Here is an 18,128-nt window from a genome sequence, read left to right as displayed (position 1 = left end):
TATAAAGAATTTAAACATTCCGTTCAGTACAACGGGAGCTAGTAATGTTTAACTTATAGAAGGTAATTAATATAATTAAAAGTCATCTTGCAGACCAATATTTTGAAACATGTCCCCCTAGAGAATCCACATATTTTTCATAAAAAAAATTGTATGGTACCGAAAATACCGGTACTGGATTTTCTTCAGTACGGGTATTACGGTACCAAAAATGGGTCGGTATTCCCGGGATTTTCGGTACTGGTATTACCGGTACCACAACCCTAAGAAAAGCTACATTTCATATGACTTCAGTGCTATGGTAAGATTTACCTTGTTTCGAAAGTATTTATCTCAAAATGTACGGAATTTTATTAATAATACTCGCAAAATGTCAACTTTTTTAATTTTTTAATAAATGTTACATTCTGAGGAGTCCGTCAAAGCTAATGTACGTGTAAATAAGAGTAATATTTTATTATATTTGGTTATTCAAAAAAATTAGTAATTTTTCAAAAATACAGAATTTTACCGCATTTACCGCATTACCGCGCGGTGCGGTGCGGTAAATGCAGTGCGGTTGCGGTAAGCGGTGCGGTTTTAATATTTTTTTGCGGTTGCGGTGCGGACTATCCATTTACCGCCCACATCCGCACCGCGACGAACCCTAGCCATAAGTAGCTGTGCTGAGAAATAAACGCCAATCCCTGGGGGACGCGTACTGAGTTGTCATGACGAATACGAGGCTCCGTCGATACCAGCTGAAATATGCCCGGGTAAGCTAAAGATAATCGTTGAGGGTCTCTTCCCGAATCACGATTCAACTACCTGGTCACCGACACCGTACGGCGAAGAAGAAGGAGGTAGCACAGACGAGTGGCAAGTGACTAACGACGAGTTCAAAGAAGCGTCGATGTGACTAAAATCAAAGAAAACCCCCGGTCCGGATGGAATACCAACCGTGGCGCTGAAAGCTGCGATCCTGGCATATCCGGACATGCAAAGGATGCTACTGCTGAAGTCTTTAGATGATGGTAATCCCCGAAATGAGGAAGGTGCAGAAACTGATGTTGCTGCCAAAGTCAGGGAAGTCACTGGGCCATCCAACCTCGAATAGACGAATGCCGCAGCGTGGCATAAAAGAATGAGCCAGATCCTGAAGAACTACTTCCAGAGTAGAGCACTGCTGTACCAGACGAACAAAAGGGCAGAAGGCAATGCGAGTCGCAGCGGGCGCTACTCAGGGCTCCATTCTCTGTCCAACACTTTGGAATGGGATGTACGATGAGGTCTTAACATAGCGGCTGCCCAGGAAAGTCGTTGGTTTCGTGGACGATGTGTCACTAACGGTGAGACACTTGAAGAAATGGAGGTGTCGGTGACGGAGGGAATGAAACCGCGAAAAGCTGAACAGGGCGCTTCGACTGCTGGTCGTACGAGTTGCGATTGCGTACCGGAGGCAGTATGCCTTGTCGCCGAGATGATCCCCATCTGCATTACCCTGACGGAGAATATCAAGTTCTACAATCAATGAAACGCCAGAAACGTGAGGAAGATGATGATAATCGATTCGATGGTGACGTGGCAGCAGGAATGGGACAATACGGAGAAAGGAAAGCTACCAGCTCATCCAAACCTGTCGACGTGGGTCAATAGAAAGCACGGAGAGATGACCTTCCACCTGAAACAGCTCTTACCGAGCCACGGCTGCTTAAGGAGTATCTTCATCGGTGTGGGTACGCAACGTCAACACTGCCTGGAGTGTGAGAACGTCGAGGAGACACCGGAGCGTCTTTGAATGTCCGAGGTTTGAAGTCGAGGAAGTCTTTGAATGTCCGAGGAGAGTCTTTGAATGTTCGAGTTTTGAAGTGACGTGCAGGGAGCTACTTAAAACGGGAGGACCGGACATCAACCCGTATATTGTAGCCTACAGAATGACAAGCGACGTAAAGCCGTGGAACGCAGTAAACAGAGCTATGATGTAGATCAGTGATTCTCAACCTGGGGTCCGCGGACCCCTAGGGGGCCGCGAAGTCATTGCTGGGAGTCCGCGAAGAAAAATATATTTTCCGAGTGCATATTGAAATTTCAAGTCATGTTTCCTAACAAATTAAAAATAACATATTGATAGCATACAAAATTGATGTTTAGCTGTGCGAGTCCGCAGCAACCTAGTGTGATATCTAAGGAGTCCGTGGTACGAAAAAGGTTGTGAACCGCTGATGTAGATCATGACCGTCTTACAGCGGAATGGACATCGAACAACGGTTTCAGGAGAGTAATCACCACCGGAGAACTCTCCGCAGGAATAAGCCAGATTCACCGAGTAGACTGCAACAGAGTAGCGAGTATGAGTCGTATATTAGGAGAACTTTTTTCGCCAGGGACCTCTCCGTTAGCGTAAGCTAGATTCATCGCTGGGGACTAGACTGAGTAGACAGCGACGAAACACCACTAATCGCGGGTCATCGGCGCACCAGTGCACCGAACACCCTGCTTCACCAGAATCGCCGAACTGACCTCGGCACCTAGCTGATTAGCTCGATCTCGGGAGAACTTCTCTCGCCGGGGAAATCTCTGTCGGAGTAGGTCAGGTCCATCGTCGGGGAATAGACCGAGTTGTTCGCGAACAAGTCAAGGAACTGAATGGATCATGAAGGAAGCATTGCTAAATGGCTCAAGAAGAGAACTAAAGGGCTTAAAGGAGTTGCGGTGCTAAATGGCACCGGTCACGGAGCCAAATGGCTCTAGAAGTTGTAGTACTGAAACCAAATAAGAATCGGTATCGGGAGAACTTCTTTCGTCTGGTACTTCTCCGTCAGCGTACAGTCAGATTCACCGCCGGGAACGAGACCGCGTAGACGGCAACGATACACCACTAGCCGCCGGGGAACTTTTCGTCGGAGTAGGCTAGATCTATCGTCGGGGACTAGACCGAGTAGTTTGCGAACCAGTCGGAAGCTCAACGAGGAAGTGGTACTGAATGGCACAAGGGAACTGAAGGGCTCAGTAAATTAGATTGTCTGAAGTTTGCCGCCCAGATTGTCCTCGTAGGGGAAGAGCACTAATTCTATACCAACAGCTAGCTTTCCTACCTTGACTACCCAAACCCGTTCCCAGAGTTGTTGGTTTTGAACATTTTTTTCCTGCTCAGAATGTTTTTGAACATTTTTTCATATATATATATATATATATATATATATATATATATATATATATATATATATATATATATATATATATATATATATATATATATATATATATATATATATATATATATATATATATATATATATATATATATATATATATATATATATATATATATATATATATATATATATATATATATATATATATATATATATATATATATATATATATACAACAAAAAAATCATATCCCCCCCCCCCCCCAAAATTTTCTTACTACGCCACTGATTATCAACAAATCCGAATGCACGCATATCTGTAAATATCGTGAAATATATGAAAAGCTCAGCTAATTTGATAATTTTTTATCAAAAATGATTTAGAAACCACGTCGATAGGTTGCACCACATTTCTTTGGAAAAAAATTGATCAAAAATGTGTCACGCGAAAAGCGATTGGGGCTGAAAATTCGCATGAAAGCCACATAAACATCGCTTTAAAAATTGTATTTATTCTATTTAGGACTCTGATTAACTTTTGAATATTTAAGCTATACGAAACAAATATATTTCGTTTATTAAAGTATATAAAACAGCTTAATTATTTTAGCTTTAGTAGTGTAGTCCAACAGTCGGTGTAATCCCGCAAAGCTGTCACTTGTAGTTTTTTGTCGATTATTGTTATTTAATATATTATTACTGATCTAGAACTTTTTATTATTGGGACTCTTCAGACTATTACAGTAAACAATTTCAGCTTACTGTTGGGGATAAAAAAACATGATCGCTAAAGGGCCTAAATTTTCTCAAAATTGTTTCAAGAAAACTAATTTGAAGCCAGCATGATTTCCTCCAATACCACAAAAAATTGGCAATTCTCGCAGGATGTTCGGGAAGCTGACTTCTAAAATCAAGTTAAAAATGAACAACTAACAGAAGAAGAGAACTGTATTCGAGCTTCTCGGTTATAATCTGGCGGTTGAAGTCTGCGTATATGGCACCTTCTACTTGCCAGCTACGGAGCAAACAAGACACAAAATTTCAGTTGTATGTACTGTCATATATACCTAAGCGACGATAAACCGGCCAACGGGGACTGATTGTCTGCTCGGGAGCATTTTCTACCAACGAGCGAACATGGCTGCCACATGGGATGGAAATTGATTTCACAACAAAATTATAAAGTAATTAAGTTATAATTAAATTTTGAAGAGTTGCAAAGTTTCCAGGGGAAGGCATTTTCTATTGCTGTCTCCTGAAGCATTCTATAATCCGATGCACTCAGTGTATGCCTGGAAAGCGATTGTGGTGAGTATGGAAGCACATAGATATTTACGAATATTTCGCTTTGAACCTAGCGACGAACTAGATTTTGGAAACCTAATCTGAAAATCCGGAAACCGGTTATATTATTTGTAGCATTGTCGAACAGTTTCCACGTACGCTAAAGTTTAGCGCCTCTATTAAGTGTTCAAAGATAACATTTTTGGGTACACTTGAGCTAAAACATGCTCATCGAGTTTTCTCTGTAGTTTGCCTGGATAATTAATTTTTTGTTGTGGCTGTCTTGCACGAATTTGCGTTGCGGATTACGTCATTGATTCACGTGATGAAAAGAATGAGGCATGTTGCAAAAATGCTAGGTGTTAAGGTACATAAAAGAGAAAAAATATAATGTTTTCTATAAGCAGTTGAAAAATCACGAACTTTACGATTGATGTTTATGGTATAAAATACAACTTAATGTGTTCACATTCTAGCCCCTCCCTGAATCTGTGGCAGCTTCCTCAGTTAAGGTTCAACTGAGAACGCATTAATAAGCGGCCATCTTGGAAAACAAAAAAAGAAGTTATTTTCACACCATTAGGGAAATCTTCATGAAAATGAATCATTGTATTCGAGGCATTGGAAGAGTATTACTGATTACTGACATTTTCATGAATTTTTTTCCAACGGTGTGAGAAAAAAACTGCCTTTTTGTTTTCCAAGATGGCCGCTTTTCCAAGGTTTCAACTGAATTTCAGTGATGTGCACATAGAGAAATAAAAAAATTTGGATGAAACATTTGAACCTTTTACTTGTAACAAAAAACTGCTATCAAATGTAAATGGAAAGTTGGCTGCGATACGAAAATTGCATGGTCAAGGTTGACAGCCGGCATACATTTAGACTTGAACTGGTAATTATTTGCTCATTGAATGCATCGTTTTATCAACTAGACCATACCAACACATAGTAGCTTCGTCGAAAAATTGCATACATAAACTTCAACTGAGCATTCTAGCTATCCCAGTTTGCCGAGTTGCTGCTTATAATTTTATTGGTTAAAGCATGATCACATTAAAAATTAAGCGTTGTTTCATTGAAAATGCGATAATAAAAATTGATTAGTATTGCGAAACCATTGACAATCTTACATAACAACTAACGATTTCCATTTATTATCTCATTTCAGGTATTCATCATTATCCCTAATAATTCCACGCAGTCGCGATTCTAGATAAGTATTCAAACCAACTCGGATATCTCTTACGTAGAAGCTCATAACCATCGCCCGGTTTCCGAAAGTGAGCTCCCCTCTCCATCTGGGAGGATACAGCATCCAGAGCAAACACACGCCAGCTGGCTATTCGATTTGCTCAAAAACCCTCTTATATTTCGGTCCGAAATGCACTCCTCTAAGGTCTTATCGCAACTTTTGCACAGTTCAAGTGGTTCAACTTTTAGATAGCAGGTTTTTCGGGTCCCGGCACACAGGATATTGGACCATTAGAAGGCCACGCTCTGGCTGTGCCATCCCGTTGATAATTATGTCTCCATTGGACGATAACACTGCTTTTACAAAGTACCTGCTCTGGTGATTTCAGTTCGCTAGCGGAGTGGAAATCTCATCGCCGCTGACACTGAATCGCATTCGGCTTTCACTTGCTATGAGATACTTCGCTTAAAAGTTTAATTCCAAGCAACAAAAAAAAACTAGCTATCTACCTTAAAGCGGTCTAATTGAAATTTAAAAATAATCTTCACGGATAGCATAAAAACTCTCGTTTGGACGAAGAAGAAAAAATAGTCTCAACCGTACACGCAGCTGCTGCGAAACTTTAACAGGAGAAAAAGTATGCTTTTTCCGCTTCAACATTTTTCTATAGTTCTGGTGATGCAGAAACATTATCGAGCGAGATGAGCCGTTGCTATCCGTTCCTGTGAGCGAAAGGTGCGACGACAAGAAAAAAATAAGCGTTCTCTGTCTGGTCAGGACTATGGTGCCGCTGTTGAATGAGGATAATCTCATATAAAATTATCAAATGTAATAAATAGGTATAATAAAAACATCATCCAAATTAATTAAATTGCATCATCTTTGTCGGAACAAAGAAGAGTTCTACCATACTCTCTCGTCAGACCTTGGGAAAATGGCGAGAAAATAATTAGAATGGGCTTTTGTTATTCGACAAAAGTAGGCTAGACGATGAGTTGGTGCTTCAACAGCAATTAAGATACATTCTTAAAATATACAATTCTGTGATAATTATAATAAGTATATGAACCGCTATTACTATTATTTTTGTTCTCAACTCTCCACACTCTCTTAACCGAATTGCTGGAGGAAATTAATAAAATTGTACACCCGACCATTCTATTGTCAATAATATTGTATGGCTGAAGTGGGGGATCATGAAATTGAGCTCAGTTATAAGATCAAGTTATTGAATTCAGAAATTACAATGTATGTTCTAAGTTTTAAGATTTGAAATATGTGTTTTCTGTTTTCTATTTCTATGTTTAAATTAGTCAAGATGTCTGCGTTTCAACTTCATCTCTTCAAAATCACAGCACCTGACCAACTCACCGGGTTGACACAAGTCCACAATTGGAATTTTGCTATGCATTCGAATCGATTTCATTAGGTCTCATCAGCAAGCACAACATCTTCAATTGCGGGACATCCTAACTTAGAAGTCTTTTAATATGTTCACAAAAAGTGTTTCCAACCTTAATTAATTATAATTAGATTTTGTGCTAATACATAAAGACGGTTTTAGTCAATTTTCACGGTTTTCGATTTTTCTGTTTTTTGTTTTTCTTTTTATTCTGTATTTCTGATCTCTTATTTTCCTGTTTATCTGGTTTTATGTTTTTCTTTTTATTCTGTATTTCTATTTTCCTATTTTTCTGTTGATCTGTTTTCTGTTTTTCTATTTTTCTGTTGTCTGTTTTTCTTTTTTTCTGCTTTTTTGTTTTTCTGTTTTTTTGTTTTTTTTCTGTTTTTCTGTTGTACTGTTTTTCTGTTTCTCTGTTTTTCGGTTTTTCTGTTTTCTGCGTTTCTGTTTTTCTGCTTTTCTGTTTTGTAGTTTTTCTGTTCATATGTTCTTCTGTTTTTCTGTTTCTCTGTGTTTCTTTTTTCCGTTTCTATTTTTTCTGTCTTCCTGTTTTTCTTTTTTTTCTGTTCTTCTGTTTTTACGTTTTCCTGTTTTTCTGCCTTTCTGTCTTTTCTGTTCTTCTGTTTTTCTTTTTTCTGTTTTTCTGTTTCTACGTTTTTCTGTTTTTCTATTTTTCTGTGTTTCTGTTTTTTTTTGTTCTTCTGATTTTCTGTTTTTCTGCGTTTCTGTTTTTCTATTTTTCTGCTTTGTAGTTTTTCTGTTTCTCTGTTTTTCTGTTTCTCTGTTTATTTATTTTTCTGTATTTATTTTTTTCTGTTTTTTATGTCTTCCTATTTTCCTGTTTTTCTGCTTTTCTGTGTTTCTGTTTTCCGTTTTTATTTTGTTCTGTCTTCCTATTTTTCTGTTCTTCTGTTTACACGTTTTCCTGTTTTTTGTTTTTCTGTTGCTCTGTTTTTCTGTTTATCTGTTTTTCTACTTTTCAGTTTTTCTGCTTTTCTGTGTTTCTATTTTTCTGTTTTTTCTGTTTTTCTGATTCTACATTTTTCTGTTTTTCTGCATTTCTGTTTTTCTACTTTTCTGTTTTGTATTTTTTCTGCTTTTCTGTTAATCTGTTTCTCTGTTTATCAGTTTCTGTTTTCCGTTTTTATTTTTTTCTGTTTTTTCTGTCTTCCTGTTTTTTGTTTTTCTTTTTTTTGTTCTTCTGTTTTTCTGTTTCTACGTTTTCCTGTTTTTCTGTCTTTCTGTTTTTCTGTTTTTTTTCTGTTTTCCCTTTTTCTGTTTTTCAGTTTTTCTATTTTTCTGTTTTTCTTTTTTTCTGTTTCTGTTTTTCTTTTTTTTTTGTTTTTCTGCGTTTCTGTTTTTTTTCTGTCTTTCTGTTCTTCTGTTTTTCTATTTTGCAGTTTTTCTATTTTTCTGTTTTTCTGCCTTTCTGTTTTTTCTGTTTTTCCGTTTTTCTGTTTTCCTGTTTCTCTGTTTTTCGGTTTTTCTGCGCTTCTGTTTTTCTAGTTTTCTGTTTTGTAGTTTTTCTGTTTCTGCTTTTCTGTTCATCTATTTCTGTTTTCCGTTTTTATTTTTTCTGTTTTTCTGTCTTCCTGTTTTCCTGTTCTTCTATTTTTCTTTTTTCTGTTTCTACGTTTTCCTGTTTTTATATTTCTTTGTTTTTCTGTTTTTTTTTGTGTTTCTGTTTTTCTGCGTTTTTGTTTTTCTACTTTTCTGCTTTTCTGTTTTGTAGTTTTTCTTTTTTTTGTTTCTCTGTTTTTCTGCTTTTCTGTGTTTCTGTTTTCAGTTTTCATTTTTTTCTGTTTTTTAAGTCATCCTGTTTTCCTGTTTTTCTGTTTCTATTTTTTCCTGTTATTCTGTTCTTCTTTTTTTTCTGTTGCTCTGTTTTTCTGTTTTTCAGTTTTTCTGCTTTTCTGTGTTTCTGTTTCCCGTTTTTATTTTTTTTTCTGTCTTCCTGTTTTTCTGTCTTCCTGTTTTTCTGTTCTTCTGTTTCTACGTTTTCCTGTTTTTCTGATTTTCTGTTTTTCTTCGTTTCTCTTTTTCTACTTTTCTGTTTTGTAGTTTTTCTGCTTGTCTGTTTATCTGTTTTTCCGTTTTTCTGCTTTTCTGTGTTTCTGTTTTCCGTTTTTATTTTTTTCTGTATTTTCTGTCTTCCTGTTTTTCTGTTTCTGCGTTTTCCTATTTTTCTGTTTCTACGTTTTTCTGTTGCTCTGTTTTTCTGTTATTTTGTTTCTCTGTTTTTCTGTTTTTTAGTTTTTCTGCTTTTCTATGTTTCTGTTTTCCGTTTTTATTTTTTTCTGTTTTTTCTGTCTTCCTGTTTTTCTGTCTTGCTGCTTTTCTGTTTTTCTGTTTCTACGTTTTCCTGTTTTTCTGTTTCTACGTTTTTTTGTTTTTCTGCTTTTCTGTTTTTCTATTTTCTTATTTTTCTGCCTTCCTGTTTTTTTCTGTTTTTTCTGTTTTTTCTGTTTTCCTGTTTTTCCGTTTTTTTTGTTTCTCTGTTTATCTGTTTTTTTGCTTTTCTGTGCTTCTGTTTTCCGTTTTTATTTTTTTCTGTGTTCGTGTTTTTCTGTTTTGCAGTTTCTACGTTTTCCTATTTTTCTGTTCTTTTGTTTTTCTGTTTCTCTGTTTATCTGTTTTTCTGCTTTTCTGTGTTTCTGTTTTCCCTTTTTATTTTTGTTCTGTTTTTTTTTCGTCTTCCTGTTTTTCTGTTCCTACGTTTTTCTGTTTTTCTTTTTTTCAGTTTTTCTGTTTCTCTGTTATTCTGCTTTTCTTCGTTTCTGTTTTTCTACTTTTCTGCTTTTCTCTTTTGTATTTTTTCTGCTTTTCTGTTAATCTGTTTTTCTGCTTTTCTATGTTTCTGTTTTCCGTTTTTATTTTTTTCTGTTTTTCTGTCTTCCTGTTTTCTGTTTCTACGTTTTCCTTTTTTTCTGTTGTTCTGTTTTTTTATGTTTTTCTGTTTATCTGTGTTTCTGTTTCTCTGTTTTTCTGTTTTTCTACTTTTCTGTTTTTCGTTTTTATTTTTTTTCTGTTTTTATGTCTTCCTATTTTCCTGTTTTTCTTTTTTTCTGTTTATCTGTTTTTCTGTGTTTCTGTTTTCCGATTTTATTTTTTCTGTCTTCCTGTTTTTCTGTTTTCACGTTTTCCTGTTTTTTTGTTTTTCTGTTGCTCTGTTTTTCTGTTTATCTGTTTTTCTGCTTTTCAGTTTTTCTGTTCTTCTGCTTTTCTGTGTTTCTATTTTTCTGTTTCTCTATTTTTCTGATTCTACGTTTTTCTGCATTTCTGTTTTTCTACTTTTCTCTTTTGTATTTTTTCTGTTTTTCTGCTTTTCTGTTAATCTGTTTTTCTGTTTCTCTGTTTATCAGTTTTTCTGCTTTTCTAAGTTTTTGTTTTCCGTTTTTATTTTTTTCTGTTTTTTCTGTCTTCCTGTTTCTTGTTTTTCTTTTTTTGTTTTTTTCTATTTTTATGTTTCTACGTTTTCCTGTTTTTCTGTCTTTCTGTTTTTTCTGTTTTCCGTTTTTCTGTTTTTCAGTTTTTCTGTTATTCAGTTTTTCTGTTTTTCTATTTTTCTGTTTTTCTTTCTTTCTATTTTTCTGTTTCTGTTTTTCTTTTTTTTCTGTTTTTCTGCGTTTCTGTTTTTCTGGTTTTTTCTGTCTTTCTGTTTTTCTATTTTTCAATTTTTCTGTTTTTCTATTTTTCTGCCTATCTGTTTTTTCTGTTTTCTTGTTTTTCTGTTTTTCCGTTTTTCTGTTTTTCTGCGTTTCTGTTTTTCTACTTTTCTGTTTTGTAGTTTTTCTGTTTCTGCTTTTCTGTTCATCTGTTTTCCGTTTTTATTTTTTCTGTTTTTCTTTTTTCTGTTTCTACGTTTTCCTGTTTTTATATTTCTTTGTTTTTCTGTTTTTCGTTTTTTTCTGTTTTTCTGCGTTTTTGTTTTTCTACTTTTCTGCTTTTCTGTTTTATAGTTTTTCTGTTTTTCTGTTTCTCTGTTTTTTTGCTTTTCTGTGTTTCTGTTTTAATTTTTTTCTGTTTTTCCGTTTTTTTTTGTTTCTCTGTTTATCTGTTTTTTTTTTGCTTTTCTGTGCTTCTCTTTTCCGTTTTTATTTTTTTCTGTGTTCATGTTTTTCTCTTTTGCTGTTTCTATGTTTTCATATTTTTCTGATCTTCTGTTTTTCTCTTTCTCTGTTTATCTGTTTTTCTGCTTTTCTGTGTTTCTGTTTTCCGTTTTTATTTTTGTTCTGTTTTTTTCTGTCTTCCTGTTTTTCTGTTCCTACATTTTTCTGTTTCTCTTTTTTTTTCAGTTTTTCTGTTTCTCTGTTATTCTGCTTTTCTTCGTTTCTGTTTTTCTACTTTTCTGCTTTTCTGTTTTGTATTTTTTCTGCTTTTCTGTTAATCTGTTTTTCTACTTTTCTATGTTTCTGTTTTCCGTTTTTATTTTTTTCTGTTTTTTCAGTCTTCCTGTTTTCTGTTTCTACGTTTTCCTGTTGTTCTGTTTTTTCTGTTCTTTCTTTTTTTCTGTTTTTCTGTTTATCTGTGTTTCTGTTTCTCTGTTTTTCTACTTTTCTGTTTTCCGTTTTTATTTTTTTCTGTTTTTTCTGTCTTCCTATTTTCCTGTTTTTCTTTTTTTTCTGTTTATCTGTTTTTCTGTGTTTCTGTTTTCCGTATTTATTTTATTTTATTTTCTGTCTTCCTGTTTTTCTGTTTTCACGTTTTCCTGTTTTTTGTTTTTCTGTTGCACTGTTTTTCTGTTTCTCTGTTTATCTGTTTTTCTGCTTTTCTGTTTCTATTTTTCTGTTTTTCTGTTTTTCTGATTCTACGTTTTTCTGCATTTCTGTTTTTCTACTTTTCTGTTTTGTATTTTTTCTGTTTTTCTGCTTTTCTGTTAATCTGTTTTTCTGTTTCTCTGTTTATCAGTTTTTCTGCTTTTCTAAGTTTTTGTTTTCCGTTTTTATATTTTTCTGTTTTTTCTGTCTTCCTGTTTTTTGTTTTTCTTTTTTTTGTTCTTTTATTTTTCTGTTTCTACGTTTTCCTGTTTTTCTGTCTTACTGTTTTTTCTGTCTCTGTTTTTTCTGTTTTCCGTTTTTCTGTTTTTCAGTTTTTCTGTTATTCAGTTTTTCTGTTTTTCTATTTTTCTTTTTTTCTATTTTTCTGTTTCTGTTTTTCTTTTTTTTCTGTTTTTCTGCGTTTCTGTTTTTCTGGTTTTTTTTCTGTCTTTCTGTGTTTCTATTTTTCAATTTTTCTGTTTTTCTATTTTTCTGCCTTTCTGTTTTTTCTGTTTTCCTGTTTTTCCGTTTTTCTGTTTTCCTGTTTCTCTGTTTTTCGGTTTTTCTGTTTTTCTGCGTTTCTGTTTTTCTACTTTTCTGCTTTTCTGTTTTGTAGTTTTTCTGTTTCTGCTTTTCTGTTCATCTGTTTCTGTTTTCCGTTTTTATTTTTTCTGTTTTTCTGGCTTCCTGTTTTTGTTTTTTCTGTTTCTACGTTTTCCTGTTTTTATATTTCTTTGTTTTTCTGTTTTTCTGCGTTTTTGTTTTTCTACTTTTCTGCTTTTCTGTTTTATAGTTTTTCTGTTTTTCTGCTTTTCTGTGTTTCTGTTTTCAGTTTTCATTTTTTTCTGTTTTTCTGTTTCTATTTTTCCTGTTATTCTGTTCTTCTGTTTTTCTGTTGCTCTGTTTTTCTGTTTTTCAGTTTTGCTGCTTTTCTGTGTTTCTGTTTTCCGTTTTTATTTTTTTCTGTCTTCCTGTTTTTCTGTTTTTCTGTTTCTACGTTTTCCTGTTTTTCTGTTTTTCTGATTTTCTGTTTTTCTTCGTTTCCCCTTTTCTACTTTTCTGTTTTGTAGTTTTTCTGCTTTTCTGTTTATCTGTTTCTCTGTTTTTCTGGTTTTCTGTTTTTCCGTTTTTCTGTTTCTCTGTTTTTCTACTTTTCTGTGTTTCTGTTTTCCGTTTTTATTTTTTTCTGTTTTTTCTGTCTTCCTGTTTTTCTGTTCTTCTGTTTTTCTGTTTCTGCGTTTTCCTATTTTTCTGTTTCTACGTTTTTCTGTTGCTCTGTTTTTCTGTTATTTTGTTTCTCCGCTTTTCTGCCTTTCTGTTTTTTAGTTTTTCTGTTTTTCTGCTTTTCTGTGTTTCTGTGTTCCTGTTTTCCGTTTCTATTTTTTTCTGTTTTTTTTCTGTCTTCCTGTTTTTCTGTCTTGCTGTTTTTCTGTTCTTCTGTTTTTCTGTTTCTACGTTTTCCTGTTTTTCTGTTTCTCTGTTTTTCTATTTTCCTGTTTTTCTGCCTTTCTGTTTTTCTGTTTTTCGTTTTTTTTTCTCTGTTTATCTGTTTTTCTGCTTTTCTGTGCTTTTGTTTTCCGTTTTTATTTTTTTTCCGTTTTTTCTGTGTTCCTGTTTTTCTGTTCTTCTGTTTTTCTGTTTCTACGTTTTCCTATTTTTCTGTTCTTCTGTTTCTCTGAGTTTCTGTTTTCCGTTTTTATTTTTGCTCTGTTTTTTTCTGTCTTCCTGTTTTTCTGTTCCTACGTTTTTCTACTTTTCTTTTTTTTCTGTTTTTCTGTTTCTCTGTTTTTCTTCGTTTCTGTTTTTCTACTTTTCTGTTTTGTATTTTTTCTGCTTTTCTGTTAATCTGTTTTTCTGTTTTTCTGCTTTTCTGTTTCTGTTTTCCGTTTTTATTTTTTTCTATCTTCCTGTTTTCTCTTTCTACGTTTTCCTGTTTTTCTGTTTTTTCTGTTGTTCTGTTTTTTCTGTTTTTTTCTTTCTTTCTGTTTTTTTCTGCTTTTCTGTTTTTTCTGTTTTTCAGTTTTTCTGTTTTCATATTTTTCTATTTTTCTGTTTTTCTGCCGTTCTGTTTTTTTTCTGTTTTTTTTTTTTTGTTTTTTTCTGTTTCTCTGTTTTTCTGCTTTTCTTCGCATCTGTTTTTCTACTTTTCTGCTTTTCTCTTTTGTATTTTTTCTGCTTTTCTGTTAATCTGTTTTTCTGCTTTTCTATGTTTCTGTTTTCCGTTTTTATTTTTTTCTGTCTTCCTGTTTTCTGTTTCTACGTTTTCCTGTTTTCTGATGTTCTGTTTTTCTGTTTTTTCTGTTTTTTTTCTGCTTTTCTGTTTTTTTTCTGTTTTTCAGTTTTTCTGTTTCTCTATTTTTCTGCCTTTCTGTTTTTCTGTTTTCCTGTTTTTCTGTTATTCTATTTTTCTGTTTTTATGTTTTTCTGTCGTTCTGTTTTTTTCTGTTTTCCTGTTTTTCTGTTTTTCTTTTCTTCTGTTTCTCTGATTTTCTGCGTTTTTGTTTTTCTACTTTTCTGTTTAACAATTTTTCTGTTTATCTGTTTTTCTGTTTCTCTGTTTTTCTATTTCTCTGCTTTTCTGTTTTTCTTTTTTTCTGTTTTTTCTATCTTCCTGTTTTTCTTTTCTTAAGTTTCTACGTTTTCCTGTTTTTCTGTTTTTTCGTTTTCCTGTTTTTCTATCTTTCCGTTTTTTTTTGTTTTTTGTTTTTTTCCCTGTTTTTCTGTTTTTTAGTTTTTCTGTTTTCTAATTTATGATTTAGGATATCCGATTAATTGTTTATGACTTCTGATTTCTGTTTTTTGTTTTTTTAATTTTCAATTCGCAATTCTAAATTCTCAATTTTCAACTCACAAATCTCAATTCTGAAGTCCCATCTCACAATGCAGCAATTGTATTTAGAAATGAAAAGGTGAATGTTTTAAATCGATCTTTTCAGAATTCTGTGTTTCGATAAGTCGTTTAGAAAATATCACGATTTTGAGATAATTGCGTTTGTAGTTTAAAGTCAATATTGTGCAATTTTATATTCGACCTACATTGAGTCATTTATTTCTGGGTCATACTGACTTGTCTCTTGAGGCCACAGTAGTATCAATAATGCCATTTGTCCCTCTTTAGTTACCTCTAGCAGGAAAACCCTGGACGCGCGTAAACTGAACAGTCACTTAGGTCTCATGACACATTTGGCTATTTAGTGTTGTAATTTCAATTCTAATAGTCAGTTTCTTTTCAAATGTTGTAGAAGCAATATTAAGGGAAGGTATAGTATGACAACGCAAACAATAAATATTTTATTTCGCGTTTATCGACCCACTCAAGTAGCAACCCCTAACTAAAATTGTTCAAAAAATCCGGGAAGTAAGCAATATTCCCCAATTTTACGGTACATCTTTGTCTGAAACCAATTTTCTACACGTCACTGATGACCGACATCGAAGCAAGAGCTATTCGATTGGCAGATTGGCAATAATGGACATCTAAGCGGCAATTTCAGCACGGAACAGTTATCTCCGCTTGTAGTTTGAACGGAAACTCAAAAGGGATCCGAATCTACTTCCAGAATACATTTTCAGATCGGCACGGTCGTTCGTTGTATTGAGTTTCGTCCGAGTATGTGTCTGGGTAGAACTTTCGTTTCGAATGAGGACAACGCACGTACGTCAGGAGACTTCCTTCCGATAGTACCAATTGGCAATTGTTGGCATTTATTGGTTCGTATCAGTTGTCCGCTTGACGACAGTCGAAATGTTGCTGTTGGCTGGAATGCTGCTCCCCAGTCGATGAGGTTGGATTATTGGCCAGATTACGATGTGGTTTTGTTTTGGGTGCCGTGAGCTGGAATGTGCAGTGCTGTAGAAAATTTGCAACAATTTCCTGCTTCAGCACATAGTAGCACATTTTCGCTTTACTCTCTTAGGAGCATCGTAAATCAATTTGTTATTGTGTACAGATTTTAATTAGACCGGCAGGATAAATGATTTGCGAATTCATCTTGCTCACGTTGTTGCCAGATTTCGATTACATGTTCCTTGGCATCAGACAATTTCGCTACCCGTAATAGTATGAAGTGAGTCGTTTTGAAAGCCTAATTGTATGAATATTATTAATTCATATAGAAAGCTGTACAAGGTTGCAACAACGATAAAGTTGAGATATCCAAAAGTACTAGAAATGGATCTTCTATGAGTTCAAATCTCTAATTCAATCAGTGCAAATCTCTATTTGCAAAGATTAATATTTTGTAACATAATCAAAAATTGCGGAATCAAATCGTCCGGATGTAATAAGAATGTTCCTAAGGGAAACGAGAAGAATCTTATTCTTTTGCAACCGACACTGCACTGATGGAAAGCTTTTCAGCAGCTCCGTTCCTTTTCGTGGGCAGCTCCCTCCGGCCATTGGCGAAAAACTTTTTTGATAAACGATGCTCGGTTAGTCGAAAAATTAATTATTATTTACCAAGTTGGCGGTTATTTCGTCGAAACAATATTTTTACATCATTTTAGCAGGATCACCTCCGCTCCACCCTCTTTATCTCGACTACCATCAGCGTTATGTGGACGTCACTCAACAACACACAGTAGCAGCTACTTCCGCCTCCGAAACATCCCACCAACGGGGGTTCTGATGCTGGGGTCTTTCTCTAGGATCTTCTCAGTCTCTGTTGTAAACATGAATGTTTGTACTCGAGAGAAAACATAAAAACTGACTTTGACTTTTTTGCTACGTTGCATATGAAAAAGCATTCTTGTAACGATGATTGTACCTGGAGATGTCATACCAGTGCCGATATGCTGCTAAAGGATCCATGGCTGCTGTCGACGTGTATTGTTAGGTATTGTCAGCGAGGATGCTTGCTTCTTGGGCGTGTGGAGCGTACTCGAAATGCTTCTGGGAAAGTTGTTATGTAGCTGTGTTTCTTTTCCATGGAAAATAGATTTTTATATTTATATGAATTTCTACACGAATGGTTTCGGTACCGGTAAATCCAAATGCAATAATATTCAATCAACACTGAAATGAATAAACCAGATACATATAATGCATCGCCATCCATAGCATGACTAAGGAGCAAGCGTAGTGTATTTCATGATTTTACCGTACGGCTATACTTGCTTTTTCACCTTCTGCCGAATAAGAATGGGCCACCACGCTTAAAATTTGAATGTTATTGTAATCGCTATGTATTATTGTTATTTTTTCACTTTTAAACATCTCTACAGATTATTTTCCCCGATTTTCGGATCTAATTTTGCGTTCTATGGATGTAGGATTCGTTTTTGCGCAACAAAAGCACAGATTGCTATCATGCAAGTTACGCATGCAACCGCTAACAAACAGGGATTCAACATTCAAATCTATGTTTCGGCCAAAAATATCTATATACCATCTGTGATAACTGAAACACGAAAAATCTGTGATAAAGTTCCGAAAAATATGTAAAAATCACAATAATACAAAAATCTGAGAAAATCGGTGAAATTTTCATCAAAATGCCAAAAATCTGCCATCTGTGATCAAAAATTATGAAACAAAATCTATGACATTATAGAAAAATCTGTGAATTTGGTAACCCTGCTAACAAATTAGATATACCTACCTACACATTCGCCTCAAACATTGAACCCAAGCGTACAAAGCAAAATGAGTCTACCTCCACAGCCAGGGTAACGGACTTCTAACTCAGCTACACTGGCTGTGAAAACACACAGCGCAGTGATCTGCTCCACTTGCCGTTCAACAGGCAACTGAGCTTTTCCGGCCAAATCCGATCTTTAAATAGTCGATGATGATGTCATTCATAGAAGCGTAGCGCGCAAGGTACACAAATCTGTCGTGCCGGACTTGGGAAGCGCTATCTTCTGTGTGTAAATGCGCGATATTTTGACTAGGTTGTAAATTATTTAAATTTTTATTTCCATGATATCAAAAATCTTTGGGTTTATCTATTGGAATCTGTTCTTAGAACTATTTCGGAGCGATATGCGCAAAAATGTTTGAAAATTCATCGTGAGATGGTTGAATTATATGGGTTTAAATTTTTACCACTTTTCGTTACATACCACTTTTCGTTACATACCATTTTTTGTATAATTTACAAAGGTCACCCCCATATCGAAAAAAGACGTAGTCCTACGTCAAAATTTTTTTTACGTAGGACTACGTCTTTGTTTTCGATAAGGGGTTGCACGTTGCAAATTCAACAAAATTGGTGTGTAAATTTTCAAAATTTTTGCGCATATCGCTGAGAATTATTTCTAAGCACAGATTCCAATAGATAAACCCAATGACCCAACCCCTATGGCATTAAAAATTTAAATTATGTATAACTTAGTCAAAATACCACGATTTTACAC

The sequence above is a fragment of the Topomyia yanbarensis genome, chromosome 3 (genome assembly GCF_030247195.1).
Source record: "Topomyia yanbarensis strain Yona2022 chromosome 3, ASM3024719v1, whole genome shotgun sequence".
Lineage (NCBI taxonomy): Eukaryota > Metazoa > Arthropoda > Insecta > Diptera > Culicidae > Topomyia > Topomyia yanbarensis.
The sequence above is the reverse complement of the archived record's forward strand: the minus strand, read 5'-3'. Positions refer to the sequence as shown.